The 16731-nt window shown below is 37.2% G+C and overlaps 1 protein-coding gene and 1 non-coding gene across 2 annotated transcripts in view; one reads left to right on the top strand and one right to left on the bottom strand.

The window, feature by feature from the left end:
- The window catches only part of IL1RAPL2 (interleukin 1 receptor accessory protein like 2), a 599554-nt gene that overhangs the window by 75407 nt on the left and 507416 nt on the right, over window positions 1-16731 (bottom strand). The window lies entirely within an intron of this gene.
- Window positions 15191-15298, top strand: LOC129476510 (U6 spliceosomal RNA). Its single transcript, XR_008654951.1, has one exon. It is a non-coding gene; the product is annotated as a U6 spliceosomal RNA (small nuclear RNA).

Below are 16731 nucleotides of genomic sequence, written 5' to 3'. Positions count from 1 at the left end.
GAGAAGGAGCAAGAGAGAAGGAAGCAAGAGAGATGTCAAGCTCTTTTAAACAACCAGCTCTCTTGTAAACTAATAGAGCAACAACTCACTCATTACTATGTTATATGCTTCTGAGTTTACTCTTGGCTCCTGGCTGACATTTTAGAATTGATGCCATAAACCCTTACTGTGTCTGCATGTCTAAGTGTCTGTACTTCATAAGGAACTTTACTTCTTTTTTTGTAAGGATATGCCATGGACTGAATTGTGTCCCACCAAAATTCATATGTTGAAGCCCTAACCCTCAATGTGACCGCATTGGAGATAGGCTCTTTTGGAGGTAATTAAGGTTAAATGAGGTCATACGGGTCGGGCCCTGATCTAATAGGACTGTGACCAAAGAAGAGGTCATGTGAGCCACAGCAAGATGGCAGCTACCTACAAGTCAAGAGAAGAGACCTTCAGAATAAAACTTATCTTGCTGGCACCTTGATCCTGGACTTCTCAGCCTCCAGAACTGTGAGGAAAAAATTTTTGTTGATTAAGCCACCCAGTTTATGGTGCTTTGTTGATAGCCTGAGTAAACTAAGACACGGTATAATATTTTGCTATGTTTGGGTGATATTAATAAATTAGAATATAAAGTATCTTAGAGGATTCGCTTATAGAGATGATTAAATTCTTATGTAATTAGAATATTCCTAAAATTCTCGGAAAATAAGGAAATTGAATTTCTAATGTTTTTGGTATGTTAGATGTTAAAAGTATTCTCACAGAATTCAGAAACCAATTCAAAACATTTTAAGAATTCGAGTTCACATGATGTAGGTAGGTGTTTGGCAAATGAGACTAGCTTAATATTTTGGCTTAATAAAAGACCTATGTCTTTTCTGATTTATCATTATTAAGTACAAGTGTAGATTTTATTCTACATTGGCATGTTCTTCCTAAAGTTGTACAGATTTACTGAGGGAATAAGCTAATATTGCATCTACTTAAGGTTGAAGATTATGAAGAACGTAAATTTGTGTTTAATCAAATGGAATATTCTGGCAAACTTTATTTAACCAGTAATTATGTTTTATAGCATATCAGCTTGAAGATAATTTCCAAGTCTTTAGATAACTTAAAACATTAAGTTGATAACATTTTTTAAATTTTTTTATTTTTATTTTTTAATTTTTTTTTATTATACTTTAAGTTCTAGGGTACATGTGCACAACATGCAGGTTTGATACATAGGTATACATGTGCCATGTTGGTTTGCTGCACCCATCAACTCATCATTTGCATTAGGTATTTCTCCTAATGCTATCCCTCCCCAAGCCCCCCATCCCCCAACAGGCCCTGGTGTGTGATGTTCCCCGCCCTGTGTCCAAGTGATCTCATTGTTCAATTCCCACCTATGAGTGAGAACATGCAGTGTTTGGTTTTCTGTCTTTGTAACAGTTTGCTGAGAATGAGGGTTTCCAGCTTCATCCATGTCCCTGCAAAGGACATAAACTCATCCCTTTTTATGGCTGCATAGTATTCCATGGTGTATATGTGCCACATTTTCTTAATCCAGTCTATCATTGATGGACATTTGGCTTGGTTTCAAGTCTTTGCTATTGTGAATAGTGCCGAAATAAACATATGTGTGCATGTGTCTTTATAGTAGCATGATTTATAATCCTTTGGGTATATACCCAGTAATGGGATTGCTGAGTCAAATGGTAATTCTAGTTCTAGATCCCTGAGGAATTGCCACACTGTCTTCCACAATGGTTGAACTACTTAACACTCCCACCAACAGTGTAAAAGTGTTCCTATTTCTCCACATCCTCTTCAGTATCTGTTGTTTCCTGTCTTTTTGATGATTGCCATTGTAACTGGCATGAGATGGTATCTCACTGTGGTTTTGATTTGCATTTCTCTGATGACCAGTGATGATGAGCAGTTTTTCATGTGTCTGTTGGCTGCATAAATGTCTTTTTTGAGAAGTGTCTGTTCATATCCTTTGTCCACTTTTTGATGGGATTGTTTGTTTTCTTGTAAATTTGTTTGAATTCTTTGTAGATTCTGGATATTAGCCCTTTGTCAGATGGGTAGATTGCAAAAATTTTCTCCCATTTTGTAGGTTGCCTGTTCACTCTGATGGCAGTTTCTTTTGCTGTGCAGAAGCTCTTTAGTTTAATTAGACCCCATTTGTCAATTTTGGCTTTTGTTGCCATCACTTTTGGTGTTTTAGTCATGAAGTTCTGCCCATGCCTATGTCCTGTATGGTATCGCATAGGTTTTCTTCTAGGGTTTTTATGGTTTTAGGTCTAACATTTAGGTCTTTAATCCATCTTGAATTAATTTTTGTATAATGTGTAAGGAAGGGATCCAGTTTCAGCTTTCTACATATGACTAGCCAGTTTTCCCAGCACCATTTGTTACATAGAGAATCATTTCCCCCTTTCTTGTTTTTGTCAGGTTTGTCAAAGATCAGATTGTTACAGATGTGTGATGTTATTTCTGAGGCCTCTGTTCTGCTCCATTGGTGTATAAATCTGTTTTGGTACCAGTACCATGCTGTTTTGGTTACTGTAGCCTTGTAGTATAAAGTCAGGTAGTGTGATACCTCCAGTTTTGTTCTTTTTGCTTAGGATTGTCCTGGCAATGCAGGCTCTTTTTGGGTTCCATATGAACTTTAAAGTAGTTTTTTCCAATTCTGTGAAGAAAGTCATTGGTAGCTTGATGGGGATGGCATTGAATCTATAAATTACTTTGGGCAGCATGGCCATTTTCATGATATTGATTCTTCCTATTCATGAGCATGGAATATTCTTCCATTTGTTTGTGTCCTCTTTTATTTCGTTGAGCAGTGGTTAGTAGTTCTCCTTGAAGAGGTCCTTCACATCCCTTGTAAGTTGGATTCCTAGGTATTTTATTCTCTTTGAAGCAATTGTGAATGGGAGTTCACACATAATTTGGCTTTCTGTCTGTCTGTTATTGGTGTATAGGAATGCTTGTGATTTTTGCACATTGGTTTTGTATCCTGAGACTTTGCTGAAGTTGCTTATCAGCTTAAGGAGATTTTGGGCTGAGACGATGGGGTTTTCTAAATATACAATCATGTCATCTGCAAACAGGGACAATTTGACTTCCTCATTTCCTAATTGAATGCCATTTATTTCTTTCTCTTGCCTGATTGCCCTTGCCAGAACTTCCAACACTATGTTGAATAGGAGTGGTGAGAGAGGGCATCCTTGTCTTGTGCCGGTTTTCAAAGGGAATGCTTCTAGTTTTTGCCCATTCAGTATGATATTGGCTATGGGTTTGTCATAAATAGCTCTTATTATTTTGAGATAGGTTCCATCAGTACCTAGTTTATTGAGAGTTTTTAGCATGAAGGGCTGCTGAATTTTGTTGAAGGCCTTTCTGCATCTATTGAGATAATCATGTGGTTTTGTTGTTGGTTCTGTGTATGTGATGGATTACATTCATTGATTGGCATATGTTGAACCAGCCTTGCATCCCAGGGATGAGGCCGACTTCATTGTGGTGGATATGCTTTTTGATGTGCTGCTGGATTCGGTTTGCCAGTTTTTATTGAGGATTTTCACATCAATGTTCATCAGGGATATTGGTCTAAATTCTCTTTTTTTGTTGTATCTCTGCCAGACTTTGGTATCAGGATGATGTTGGCCTCATAAACTGAGTTAGGGAGGAGTCCCTCTTTTTCTATTGATTGGAAGAGTTTCAGAGGAATGATACCAGCTCCTTTTTGTACCTCTGGTAGTATTTGGCTGTGAATCCGTCTGGTCCTGGACTTTTTTTGGTTGGTAGGCTATTATTATTTCAATTTCTGAGCCTGTTATTGGTCTACTCAGCGATTCAAATTCTTCCTTGTTTAGTCTTGGGATGGTGTATGTGTCCAGGAATTTATCCATTTCTTCTAGATTTTCTAGTTTATTTGCATAGAGGTATTTATATTATTCTCTGATGGTAGTTTTTATATCTGTGGGATTGGTGGTGATAACCCCTTTCTCATTTTTTATTGCATCTATTTGATTCTTCTCTCTTTTCTTCTTTATTTGTCTTGCTAGCAGTCTGTCAATTTTGTTGATCTTTCCAAAAAACCAGCTCCTGGATTCGCTGATTTTTTGAAGGGTTTTTTTTGTGTGTGTCTCTACCTCTTTCATTTCTGCTCTGATCTTAGTTATTTCTTGCCTTCAGCTAGCTTTTGAATTTGTTTGCTTTTGCTTCTCTAGTTCTTTTGATTGTGATGTTAGGGTGTCAATTTTAGATCTTTCCTGCTTTCTCTTGTGGGCATTTGGTGCTATAAATGTTCCTCTACACACTGCTTTAAACGTGTCCCAGAGATTCTGGTACATTGTGTCTTTGTTCTCATTGGTTTCAAAGAACATCTTTATTTCTGCCTTCATTTTGTTATTTTCCCAGTAGTCATTCAGAGTAGGTTGTTCAGTTTCCACGCAGTTGTGTGGTTTTGAGTGAGTTTCTTAATCCTGAGTTCTAATTTGATTGCACTGTGGTCTGAGAGACTGTTTGTTGTGATTTCTGTTCTTTTACATTTGCTGAGGAGAGCTTTACTTCCAATTATGCGGTCAATTTTAGAATAACTGTGAAGTGGTGCTGAGAAGAATGTAAATTCTGTTGATTTGGAGTGGAGAGTTCTGTAGATGTCTATCAGGTCTGCTTGTTGCAGAGCTGAGTTCAGGTCCTGGATATCCTTGTTAACATTCTGTCTCGTTGATCCATCTAATATTGACAGTTGGGTGTTAAAGTCTCTCATTATTATTGTGTGGGAGTCTAAGTCTCTTTGTAGGTCTCTAAGGACTTGCTTTATGAATCTGGGTGCTCCTGTATTGGGTGCATATATATTTAGGATAGTTAGCTCTTCTTGTTGAATTGATCCCTTTACCATTATGTAATGGTCTTCTTTGTCTCTTTTGATCTTTGTTGGTTTAAAGTCTGTTTTATCAGAGACTAAGATTGCAATCCCTGCCTTTATTTTTTTTTTGCTTTCCATTTGCTTGGTAGATCTTCCTCCATCCCTTTATTTTGACCCTATGTGTGTCTTTGCATGAGAGATGGGTCTCCTGAATACAGCATACTGATGGGTCTTGACTCTTTATCCAATTTGCCAGTTGGTGTCTTTTAATTGGGGCATTTAGCCCATTTACATTTAAGGTTAATATTGTTATGTGTGAATCTGATCCTGTCATTATGATGTTTGCTGGTTATTTTGCCCGTTACTTGATGCAGTTTCTCCATGGCATCGATGGTCTTTACAATTTGGCATGTTTTTGCAGTGGCTGGTACTGGTTGTTTCTTTCCATGTTTAGTGCTTCCTTCAGGAGCTCTTGTAAGGCAGGCCTGGTGGTGACAAAATCTCTCAGCATTTGCTTGTCTGTAAAGGATTTTGTTTCTCTTTCACTTATGAACCTTAGTTTGGCTGGATATGAAATTCTGGGTTGAAAATTCTTTTCTTTTAAGAGTGTTGAATATTGGCCCCCACTCTCTTCTGGCTTGTAGGGTTTCTGCTGAGAGATCCGCTGTTAGTCTGATGGGTTTCCCTCTGTGGGTAACTCGACCTTCCTCTCTGGCTGCCCTTAATACTTTTTCCCTCATTTCAACTTTGGTGAATCTGACAATTATGTGTCTTGGGGTTGCTCTTCTCAAGGAGTATCTTTGTGGAGCTGTCTGTATTTCCTGAATTTGAATGTTGGCCTGCCTTGCTAGGTTGGGGAAGTTCTCCTGGATAATATCCTGAAGAGTGTTTTCCAACTTGGTTCCATTCTCCCCATCACTTTCAGGTACACCAATCAAACGTAGATTTGGTCTCTTCACATAGTCTCATATTTCTTGGAGGTTTTGTTCATTTCTTTTTACTCTTTTTTCTCTAACCCTGTCTTCTCACTTTATTTCATTAATTTGATCTTCAATCACTTATACCCTTTCTTCCGATCAAATTGGCTATTGAAGCTTCTGCATGCATCATGAAATTCTCATGCCACGGTTTTCAGCTCCATCAGGTCATTTAAGATCTTCTCTACACTGTTTATTCTAATTAGCCATTCATCTAATATTTTTTCAAGGTTTTTAGCTTCCTTGCAATGGGTTCAAACAACCTACTTTAGCTCGGAGATGTTTGTTATTACTGACCTTCTGAAGCCTACTTCTATCAACTCGTCAAAGTCATTCTCCATCCAGCTTTGTTCTGTTGCTGGTGAGGAGCTGCGATCCTTTGGAAGAGAAGAGGTGCTCTGATTTTTAGAATTTTCAGCTTTTCTGCTCTGGTTTCTCCCCATCTTTGTGGTTTTATCTACCTTTGGTCTTTGATGTTGTTGACCTACAGATGTGGTTTTGGTGTGGATGACCTTTTTGTTGATGTTGATGTTGATGGTATTCCTTTCTGTTTGTTAGTTTTCCTTCTAACAGTCAGCTGCAGGTCTGTTGGAGTTTGCTGGAGTTCCACTCCAGACCCTGTTTGCCTGGGTATCACCAGCAGAGGCTGCAGAACAGCAAATATTGCACAATAGCAAATATTGCTGCCTGATCCTTCCTCTGGAAGCTTCGTCCCAGAGGGGCAGCTGCCTAAATGAGGTGTCTTTCAGCCCCTACTGGGAGGTGTCTCCCAGTTAGGCTACTCATGGGTCAGGGACCCACTTGAGGAGGCAGTCTGTCCATTCTCAGAGCTCAAATGCCATGCTGGGGGAACCACTGCTATCTTCAGAGCTGTCAGACAGGGACGTTTAAGTCTGCAGAAGTTGTCTGCTGCCACTTGTTCAGCTATGCCCTGCCCACAGAGGTGGAGTCTAGAGGCAGTAGGCCTTGTTGAGCTGCGGTGGACTCCACCCAGTTCGAGCTTCCCAGCTGCTTTGTTCACCTACTCAAGCCTCAGCAATGGCAGATGCCCCTCCCCGAGCCATGCTGCTGCCTCGCAGTTCAAACTCAGACTGCTGCACTAGCAGTGAGCACGGTTCCATGGGCATGGGACCCGCCAAGCCAGGCACAGGAGAGAATCTCCTTGTCTGCCAGTTGCTAAGACCTTGGGAAAAGTGCAGTATTTGGGCGGGAATGTCCCATTTTTCCAGGTAATCTGTCACAGCTTCCCTTGGCTAGGAAAGGGAAATCCCCCAACCCCTTGTGCTTCCTAGGTGAGGCGATGCCCCGCCCTGCTTCAGCTTGCCCTCCATAGGCTTCACCCACTGCCCAACCAGTCCCAGTGAGATGAACCAAGTACCTCAGTTGGAAATGCACAAACCACCCATCTTCTGTGTCGATCATGCTGGGAGCTGCAGACTGGAGCTGTTCCTATTTGGCCATCTTGGAATGCCCACCCCAGCTGATATCCTTTTGGGTTAATTAATAGTCATTGGATATCTAGATCATTTCTAAGTAGGATAGAATGCCAAAATATTGATTACTAATCATAATATTAAGCTTATATACTTTTGCTTATTTGTATATGCTACAGAGAGATGATATATTTGGGTCTGTTAATGAACATGTTCACTTTGCAACTTTGAGAAATCATATAAAGTATGACTGTAGAAAGTTGCATTATGTGTATTCATGAGCTCTGCTAGATTGCAAGGATGGACTGCAAGGAAGTTTACACTGTGAAGTAGAAATTGCTTTGGTTAAAAGTTAAAATTAATATATGTGAATGAGACTATGTAGGAGTAATAGTTTCAGAGAATTACAACTGTGTTTGATGTATTTTGATTTTCCATGGAAAGGAGTAGTTTCTTCCCAAAGGAGTTTTTTTTTTATTCTGTTTTTTCACTCTTCAAATCTCTTTGTGCTCTTAAAGCTTATTGAGGACCCCATAGAGCTTTTTTTTGTAGGTTCTAACTATTGATACTTACTATATTGGAAATTGAAACTGGGGAATTTTTAAAATGCACACTTATTGATGAATTCAAAGATAGCAACAATGAACACATTGAATGTTACTAATAATATTATGAAATTAATTCTGACCTTGTGGACATCCTGATATGGGTCCTAAAGTGTCAGTTTATTCCAGAATATGAAGGAGTATAATGATAGACAAAAGCTAGAAATACATTTTACTTCCCTTGCTTTATAATACCTGAGTTTGAAAAGTTATGAACTGTGTTACAAACCTTAGCAGAGTTTACTTAAATTGATAGGCCTGTCTCCTTGGTTCATTGCCTTCACCTACTATAAGAAAGGTTTTTTTTTATTGTTGCAATTGTTGTTGTTTTCCGTTATTCTGCTTAGATAACAAAGATTTGTGTCATACCACAATAAGATTCTATGGTTTATGTTGTCTGTATAATGTCCTTGGTCATTCAAGAAAACAAAGTTTCCTCACAAAAACAAACATTCATTACAATCATGTTATCTTCTAAGTTTTGTTTTAATGTTCTATTGACATTTTGAAATGAATAGCCAAGTATTATTTCTCAGGCATCTGTGATCCAATTTGTATCTTAAATGTTCAAATACCATGACATTTTTTATTTTTGCCTTCCCCAAGTCTAATCCTGCATATAAAAAAATAAAATAAAGCTTTCACCTTATCTTTTACAACTAAAATTACCTTTTTAGGCCCTGTGCAATGGCACAAAGATTTTTTCCTTCATCTAGTAAAATGAGAGGTGCTAAAAATAATTAGGTTTATTGGTATGTTACTGCTGATGAGTTCTTTGAGAACAGTTTTCAAATCAGAAAAGACGCTCAGCCTTCTGTAAGTTAGATTTGTGTGGGTAAAATATTATTGGTATAAATATTTCAAAAATGGTATGCTGTTTGGGAAATTTCAAGAAATTTGTCAAAGCCCTTGCTGTCCATGATATATATTTTTATTTATCAGAGTGCTAGTGGTGTTTTGTCTGATATTAGATGACAGCAGTATAGTGTTATCAGTCATAATTTCAGTTATTTTAAAAAATATTAACTTGGTTATAACTTTGCTTCTTTAAATTGAAAATGGCATCTTCTAGGCCACTAGATTTCAAATAGGAATTCACATCACTTAACTATGGAGTTTTATTAATATACAGATGTTTGTGGTGTATTCCATACTTACTGAATCTTTTTACTTAATATTGACATATTCTTGGTATATTCTTACTACATGCTTAGTATATTTACTGCATATTATGTCAGACTTATATGTTATATCTCAAGATTTTTTCTCTGTAAAGGATATATTCATCTATTTTTTATAATTTAGATGTAATGTTCACTATTTTCTTTAATAATAGATTTAATCACTGTTTATAATTATTTTGTCTAAAACTTTTTTCGGCAGGCTTAACTATCTTGTTTTGCATGTCAAAGAAACAACCAAATTTTATTGTCAGCTGCATTTTTCTTACAACAAATGCTCATTAGACCTTTCACTTTTGAAAGCTATTAGTAATAACTAACCATAGTCTTTTGTCCTAGATATTTTTTTTGTTTGTTTTACTCTGATCCTTTCTTGAAAGCATATGCAATCAACTACAGTCCTCAGTGCTTTGTCATTAAAAAAGGATGACTGTCTCAGAGCTGCATGGAAAAGGATTACGACAGGTACTTTTGGGTATAGGCTTCTGCTAATACAAGATCTTATGGAGCAAGAATTATTATATAAGACTGAATGATATGATGTAATTTTTTTTTTTTTTTTTTTTGAGACAGAGTTTCGCTCTTTCGCCCAGGCTGGAGTAAAATGGTGCCATCTTGGCTCACTGCAACCTCTGCCCCCTGGTTTCAAGCAATTATCCGGCCTCAGCCTCTTGAGCAGTTGGGATTATAGGCACCTGCCACCACACCCAGCTAATTTTTGTATTTTTAGTAGAGACAGGGATTCGTCATGTTGGCCAGGCTGGTCTGGAACCCCTGACCTTAGGTGATCTATCCGCTTTGGCCTCCCAAAGTGCTAGGATTACAGGCGTGCACCACTGTGCCTGGCCTATGATGTAAATTTTTAAATAATATTGTTGATGTTTTAATGTTTTATTTTCAAGATGTATAAGGAAGTCCTTTGTCTTTTATGCTATTGTTGGGGCTCAGAACATGATACCCCGAAGTATGGCACCTTGGCATACTGAATACTTTGAATTGAAGGAAACTAGAAAGGCCTCAGAAACAAGGTCTTTCTGATCTTCTTACATTCTCCTGTCTCCTCCTCCTTGTTCTCCCCCAAAGCAAGTCATGGAAACCAGAATCCCTCTTCTCCAAAGAGGGTCATGAAAACTAGAACCCCTCTCCCCAAAAGCAAGCCATTAAACCTAGAAAGGTAACTCTCTCCCTGTTCCCCTTTCCCTTGAAGACCTTCATTCCAGAGGGGTTGTGTATCATACTGAGGAAGAAGAAATGCTACACAGGGAGGTCAACCGGTCTCTGAACAGATAGGCCTTGCTGGATCCCCCCACTCAATCTATTACCATTAGGTCATACTCTTCTGTCTAATCACATTTCTACATGGCTATCCATTCTTTATTGAACCTAAGTATATAGACGGTTTCCTCTAGGTTTGGGGGTCCTCATTTCCGAAGGCTCCTGTGTCATGTAAAATTTTGATTAAATAAATTTGTCATGCTTGTCTCTTGTTAACCTATCTTTTGTTATAGGAGTCTTGGCTGTTACCCTTATGATTGGTGAGGAAAGGTATCACACTTTTGTACCTTTACACTATCTATAACTTATAATAATTTAGTAGACTCTGCTTTTATAAACTGAAATGAAATATTTATAAATGATATTTTATTCCCCTTGTTGACCCCTTCAGAATTCAGAAACTCTTATCGAACATTTTTATTTTCATAGCAATGTAGTGACTTGCATAGTTGCAGTAATAATTTATTCACCTTTTACTGGAGAATAATTGGAAACATTGGTTATACAACCAAGGACTTGCCTAGGATGTTATATGTGAAAATTATGCTTATTCAATTAGATATGAACAGATACTTTTAAGGCACCAAAGCTGACTTTATAAAGCCAATGCTTACAAAGTAAACTTGGGAAAACTGGCATGGTATCTGGCTTCCAGGGTTCTCAGACTTACAGATGAGTAAGGAAGGTCACTTCCTGGCAAGCCAGGGACTTTAGGATGTTTTGAGAACCTTAAAAAGAAAGAAATTCAGGCCAGGTGCTGTGGCTCATGCCTGTAATCCCAACACTTTGGGAGGACGAGGCGGGCGGACCACGAGGTCAGGAGATCTAGACCATCCTGGCTAACATGGTGAAACACCGTCTCTACTAAAAATAGAAAAAGTTAGCCAGGCATGGTGGCTCATGCCTGTAGTCCCAGTTACTTGGAAGGCTGAGGAGGAGAATCACTTGAACCTGGGAGGCAGAGGTTGCAGTGAGCCGAGATCGCACCACTGCACTCCAGCCTGGGTGACAGAGCGAGACTCGGTCTCAAAAAATAAAAAAAGAAAGAAATTCACCCATATTTGTAGGTACTATTGGCAAAATCCTTGTTTCCTAGCCTCAAGTCCACACATAATAAAGAGCTTTTAGAAGTCCAATCTGAGATTCTTTATGAAAACATCCATCAAAATAAACTTAAGAAGGTCCATATGGCAAATTAGCACACTTGCTGCACCTTCATAAATAATTAGGTCCAGTCTGATGATATGTCTTATTTTTTGATCAAGATAATTTTTCAGGCTTTTTTGATCAAAAAGGAGGGGAACTTTAGTAAAAATTGATATGTTTTGGTGGGAAATGATACATCATCTCTAGCGTATCCTTTAGGCCTGATTTAAGCAAAATCATTGTTCTGTTCATTGCTCATTGTTCCTTGTCTGAATTATTTTGCAACTTCTTGTAAGTTGAAGGTAACTGATATATAAATTCTACTCTTTCTGTTAGACATTTGGCTCCTCCACTTCACCTTGGAAAAACCAGTTTTGTCTCCATTTGTCAACATTCTTTTACTCCATAAAAATTTTAGCTCTTTTGACTTTTATTTTGAACCAGTTATAATATCTGCCTGGTTCCCTCATACTGTATGAATAAAATAAATCTTTAATCAATTTTTGTATATGTATGAAAGTCATGATTTTACCTTGTTCTGAAAGTGAACTTTTAACAAGATATTTAATTCCTGGTTATCTTTCTGAGTTTAAATCATAGAGCTAGTCATGTTCCCCCTAGTAAGGAACTTTATGATTTAACAAAAAGTATTTACAAAAGAAGCGCTTGATCTGCCATGACATACAACTTGGATTATAACTTAAAGTAGAGCCTCAAGTGTCATTACAGTATCATAGCTTGTTGTTCATGCATCTTTCATTATGATTCCATATAGCAAATAAGTCTAGGGGATTAGAAGGAAGCTGTGAAAAGTAATTAAGAAATGACTTTGTCTAGCACATGATAGTAAAAAAAAAAAAAAAGAAACTTTTCTGCAAGCCATTCCTTGACATATTTGGAGGCTGTAATCCATCCCCTAACCAAATAATATCTTGCCTTTTTCATTTATGCATTTTTTATTGTGCATACATATTTTAAAACTAATGTTTCTGCTTGTTATAGAAAATTATAATATGTTTTAGTTATATGCAGTATAAATTAACCTTTGTTACTCTCTAGTTTGCCAAAGGAAGACAAGAGAATTGTTGCTCTCTGATAAGACCTGGTATCTCCTTAGGGCTCTCCACAGGGATTGGGTGGGGGTTGCAATTTCAAGTATCAGAGACTTTTGATCTTAAACTTTGGCTATTACCCTACTGAGTCCTAGTATCAACTATTCAGAAGTTAGGAAAAGACAGAAAAAATCAGTGGCAATAGACTTCATAACCTGAAGAACAGCTATGAGCACCAGGTCTCCTATAAAATGCATTGTGACTGTCTATATGTTCCATTAAATTTAATGTTCATCTGAGTAGAAGGGTGGTTTACAGAGGCTAGGAAGGGTAATGAGGGTTGGGGGGGATGGGGATGGTCAATGGATACAAAAAGCAGTTAGAAATAATAAATAAGGCCTAGTATTTGATAACACAACAGGGTGATTACAAACAAAAATAATTTATTGTACATTTAAAAATAACTAAATGAGTATAACTGGATTGTCTGTAACACAAAGGAAATATGCTCGAGGGGATGAATACCCCATTTTTGATAATTTGATTATTAGGCATTGCATGCCTGTATCAAAACATCTCATGTACCCCATAATATAACACCTACTATATACTCACAAGATTTTTAAAAAAGTTTATTGCTCATGTGTTACTCATATGTTATGTCAGTACTGAATCTTACAGACTAATATTTATGTATTGTTTGTGTTTTCTCTCTTTTTTTATTATTCACCTCTATTCTCTATACATTTGTCAACATCTCTTGGTTTTAGTTACTAGGCACAGGATAATGTAACCATACTTTTGATATCAGGCAAAGAATTGGAGCTTCAGGAGGTGACATAAACTCCCTATTGGCACTTAACTACAAATGGGCAGGGGATACAGCTTTCTTCTCAGGAAATGTTCTTCTGGAATAGCTTCACTTCGTTAATAGGCCAATATGTGGTAGAATTTGACTACACTGCAATCTCCATCAGAACATTATTTAACTTCCATTTAATCTTTTTTTTAGAGGATACATACTAGGGACAATTTTGGCCCCCTAGGGTACATTTGGTAATGTCTGGAGCCATTTTGGGTTGTCACAACTGGTGGGAAATGCTACTGACATTTAGCTGGTAAAGGCCAGTGGTGTACTACTAAACAGCAGAGGACAGCCCCTTTTTCCACCAAAAAAATCTTTCAAATCCTAAATGTCAACAGTACTGAGATTGAGAGAGCTTGGATTAGTGTGTCAACAATGCTGTTTGCCTGTTATTGAACTGCTTCATTTCAAACAAGAATTACCAAGAAAAAAATACTTTCTGACTTTTGTAAAATCAGATTGTTAAAGTTGTCTGCAATTTAATGCAAGTATTTCTCTTTGTTTGTTCTATAGAGCCTGGTGATTAGGAGTAGAGGAAATTACAGAAGTTTAAATAACACAGAATGAGCAAAGTAGTGTGAGCTTTAGAATGTGCAGTATATATAGATGCTTATTGAATAAAATCATCAAGTTAAAGAAGTTTTACTTGTCCTATGGGATCCAATGCTTACATTTCATGCAAAGAGGGTTAATTTCTCAGCAACTGTTAGAACTAGTGACATTTTCTTTGATCTGGCAGTGTTCAATGACAATTTTCCCTTGTAATCTAAGTTATCAACTTTAAAATATCTTCAACACACAGAGCTGGAAACAGAAAGAAAAACTATACTAAATTCTTTACATTATCCAATGAAAGAGTAACATGTCTTTTAAATGTGACACAAGTGTTAATAAACACTTGTAATAAACAAAAACAAGAATAATAACAACCACAAGAGACACTGGAAACTTTAAAAAATTAGAGGTTTACTTCACATAGCAAACAGCAGAAAATAATGAAATTACTGTGTATCTTGTTAAATATAATTTAAGAAGAAATTTCATGTCACACCTGATCATTTAGTAAATAAATATGTTATCACTAAAGCATTATGATTTAGTATAACTGTTTCTCTGATATAATAGCACTAGTCGAGGAAAACGAAAATACTATGTAATTATTATTGAGTTTTGACAAGGTGTCATGTAGGTACACATTCAGTTGTTACTATGTAATTATTGAAGAAGACATTTATCTAACACTTTTGTGCCTTGGGAAGCAGCCCATGCAATGTGGTATCAAGCAAAATCTAATGGTAAAACCAATTTCCCAATATCTGTAGCAGTAACCTTTAGCAGGTTCCTTTAGAGACATAGATGTTCAAGTGACAGAGATTCCCTTTTGCCAAAGGGGGAACATCAGGTACAAGAGAATACCTTTTTCCTACATTACTTTAGTTAGCCCCATCTTGCTTTCCTGTGTATAGTCCCTAAGTGGATTCTATTGAGTCTGATGCCATCAAGGAAAAGGTAAGTTTTCTGTGGTCTCTTCATAATCAGCTCAGTCCACCTAGGGAGACTGAAAAGCTCTCCTGCCTTCCAGCTAACCAATCAAGGAGAAATTGTGTCTAGAAAAATATTTATCATTACCAACAGACTGCATCAAACTACGATGAGATGGAAGCTACTGTGAAAGAGCTCTAGTCTGGCCTGTGATGTTTTGGTGATCTTAAATGAGCTCATTACTTTCTACCAGTGGAAGAGGTACCCAGGTGGACACAATTTTTATTTTTAAGAATTGTTTTAGAAGGCTTATGCTGTGCTCACTTCGATAGCACATATACTAAAATTGGTACAAAAACAGAGGAGATTAGCATGGCCCCTGCACAAGGATGTCACACAAATTCATGAAGTGTTCCATATTTTTAGCTAGACTAATAAAGAAGAAAAGAGAGAAGAATCAAACAGACACAATAAAAAATGAAAAAGTGGATATCACCACTGACCCACAGAAATATAAACAACCATCAGATAATACTATAAACAGATCTATGCAAATAAAGTAGAAAATCTAAAGAAAATGGATAAATTCCTGGACACATACACCCTCCCAAGACTGAACCAGGAATAGGTTGAATCCCTCAATAGACCAATAATAAGTTCCAAAATTAAAGCGATCATAAATAGCTAACCAACAAAAGAAAGCCCAAGACCAGTTGGATTTACAGCTGAATTCTACCATAAATACAAAGAGGAGCTGATACCATTTCTTCTGAAACTATTCCAAATAATTGAAAAGGAAGGACTCCTCCCTAACTCAATCTATGAGGCCAGCATCACCCTGATACCAAAACCTGGCAGAGATACAACAAAAAAAGAAAACTTCAGGCCAATATCCCTGATGAACATTGATGCAAAAATTCTCAATAAAATAATGGCAAACCGAATCCAGCAGCACCTCATGAAACTTATCCACTGCGATCAAATTGGCTTCATTCCCAGGATGCAAGGCTTGTTCAACATATGCAAATCAATAAACGTAATTCATCACATAAATAGATCTAAAGACAAAAACCACATGATTATCTCAACAGATGCAGAAAAGGCCTTCAATAAAATCCAACTTCCTTTCATGTCAAAAACTCTCAGTAAACTAGGTATTGAAGGAACATACTTCAAAATCATAAGAGCCATTTATGACAAACCCACAGCCAATATCATATTGAATGGGCAAAAGCTGGAAGCATTCCTCTTGAAAACCGGTACAAGACAAAGATGCCCTTTCTCACCACTCCTATTCAACATAGTATTGTAAATTCTGGCCAGGGCAACCAGGCAGGAGAAATAAATAAAGGGTATTCAAATAGGAAGGGAGGAAATCAAAATGTCCTTGTTTGCAGATGACATGATCCTATATCTAGAAAACCCCATCGTCTCAGCCCCAAAGCTTCTTAAGCTGATAAGCAACTTCAGCAAAGTCTCAGGATACAAAGTCAATGTGCAGAAGTCACAAGCACTCCTACACACCAACAACAGGCAAGCAGAGGGCCAAATCATGAATGAACCCCCATTCACAATTGCTACAAAGAGAATAAAATACCTAGGAATACAGCTAACAAGGGAAGTGAAGTTCCTTTTCAAGGAGAACTACAAACCACTGCTCAAGGAAACCAGAGGGGACACAAACAAATGAAAAATATTCCATGCTCATGGATAGGAAGAACCAATATCATGAAAATGACCATATTGCCCAAAGTAATTTATAGATTCAATGCTATTCCCATTAAACTACCATTGACATTCTTCACAGAATTAGAAAAAAACTATTTTAATTTTTTTATGGAACCAAAAAGAGCCCAT

Source organism: Symphalangus syndactylus, chromosome X (genome assembly GCF_028878055.3).
Source record: "Symphalangus syndactylus isolate Jambi chromosome X, NHGRI_mSymSyn1-v2.1_pri, whole genome shotgun sequence".
Classification (NCBI taxonomy): domain Eukaryota; kingdom Metazoa; phylum Chordata; class Mammalia; order Primates; family Hylobatidae; genus Symphalangus; species Symphalangus syndactylus.
This window is presented reverse-complemented; position numbering and strand designations above follow the sequence as displayed.